At 37.9% G+C, this 1924-nt stretch overlaps 1 pseudogene across 1 annotated transcript; it reads right to left on the bottom strand.

Moving 5' to 3' along the window:
• Nucleotides 1–818: 818 nt before the first annotated feature.
• On the bottom strand, nt 819–1280 carry LOC308415024 (large ribosomal subunit protein uL23-like; annotated as a pseudogene). Its single transcript has one exon. The product of its transcript is annotated as a large ribosomal subunit protein uL23-like (transcript).
• Between the last annotated feature and the right edge of the window lie 644 nt (nt 1281–1924).

The raw sequence follows: 1924 nt of genomic DNA, 5'->3' as shown, positions 1-1924 counted from the left end.
GTTGACACGGAAAGGTACATCTAGAGCATTGGATGGTAGGGGCATAAATTAGAATGATGTCCCTGCAAAGAAGAAAGATCAACAATTCCTGACAACCAACAGTCCCCAGGGAGAAACAAAGGATCCTTCTCAGAAACTCAAAAGTAACAGGACTGTTAATACGTGTGTTTGCGATGTTCAATTATTACAACTGTGAAGGATTACATTTCAGTCATTTTAAGACACATATTTGTGATTGTTTCCTTTTTTTCTTTCTATGAGCTGTAAGACTGTAAGCATTATGTAAAAATCAGAAGTAATCATATTGAAGACTTATATTTACTTAGGAACCACAGAGCCCGTGTACAAATCTAAGTTTTATCCATTCACCAGATTTACGCTCACTCTGCCTCAGTTCTCCTCAATTTAAAATCAGATACCAATAGCCACTCCATGCTGTTGTTATGATTAAAAGAGAATGTACAGATTTAACAGTTATAAGAGCATCAAGGCCTACGGAAATTATAAGTCTTAACAACTTTCATTTTCATTCCCAAATGAAATATCATTTTCATCATGTAGATTGATATATATTGACATGCATTAACTTTTATAGTATGCTGTCCATAGTAGTGGTCTGAGAATAGTTTATAAAAACATCATTATCTTATTGTACCATTCTGTTTCTTAAAGATATAATTCATTTTGTCTACTAGTATGTCTACATTAATAATGTTAATGTTTCTTCATGAGTAATAGAGTTTAAGGTATATTTTACAATTTGATTTTTTGTGGTGAAAAGAAAGGTGTATATTTAGAATTAACCATCTGGACTCAGTTTAGATGATCCCAATCTTGTTGGCAACATCTAGAGCATCATAATCTGAAGCCAAGCGAACATACGCCTTCTTCTCTCCATCAGGCCTTATCAGGGCATTGACTTTGGCCACATCAATATCATAGAGTTTCTTCACGGCCTGTTTGATCTGGTGCTTGTTGGCCTTGACACCCACAATGAACACAGCGTGTTGTCCTCTATTTTTTTCATGGCTGACTCAGTGGTCAGTTGGAATTTGATGATAACATAGTGGTCCAGCTTGTTTCTCCTGGGTTCACTCTTTCGAGGATACTTCGGCTGCTTCCTGAGCTGCAGTCTTGGGCCACCGAAAAGTGGGTGATGTTCGGATCTTCTTCTTTTTGTGACTGTGGACGCCTTTCATCACTGCCTTCTTAGCTTTCAAGGCCTTTGCTTTGGCTTCGGCTTTGGGAGGGGCAGGAGCTCCTTCTTGATTTTTTTTCATGTATTCCTCACTTTTGTCTATAACAAGAGAATCCCTGATTTGGAAGTTACAAAAATAAGACCAAGTATCCCCAGACCTTCATAAAGAAAAGCAAAGCAGACATAACAGCTAAGGGAACTAGGAAACAGATAGTTTAGAACTAGTTTTTCTATCTGTTTGACAGTCCAAGTGGTAGACCATCAGCCAGGGATGTTAACAATTCTCAAGAGATGAGCAGTTACATCTCTCAGATAGTCCACATTGTTAGCAGTCTGAGTATATACCCACTTTCCTGGGTTTCATTGAAGTATATTAAGTGAAATGAGTTTCTCACCGAATTCTTCCAAAACAAAGGCTATTTAATTGTCATTAGCCCCCTCTGTTTATCCACCCAGTTAATCTAGCAATGACGCTAGAGGGGAGGGAAGGCGAGACACAGTATAAACACTACCCAGCACTCAAGCACTGTAGTCTCCCCTGAGATCTGGTATAAAAGCAGAGTCCCATTTGGTCCAGGGCCCTGGGAACAGCCACAGAATATGATCTTGCTCATTAAAGCATAGAAAATAAGAAAATGAATATGTGCATTATAATAGCTCTAATAGAATATATGCATGCAAAAAGGCTTATTTTAGTCCTCTAATAGAAAATACATATGAAAGAAG

Source organism: Micromys minutus (genome assembly GCF_963924665.1).
Source record: "Micromys minutus genome assembly, chromosome: X".
In the NCBI taxonomy this organism is placed as follows: Eukaryota; Metazoa; Chordata; class Mammalia; order Rodentia; family Muridae; genus Micromys; species Micromys minutus.
This window is presented reverse-complemented; position numbering and strand designations above follow the sequence as displayed.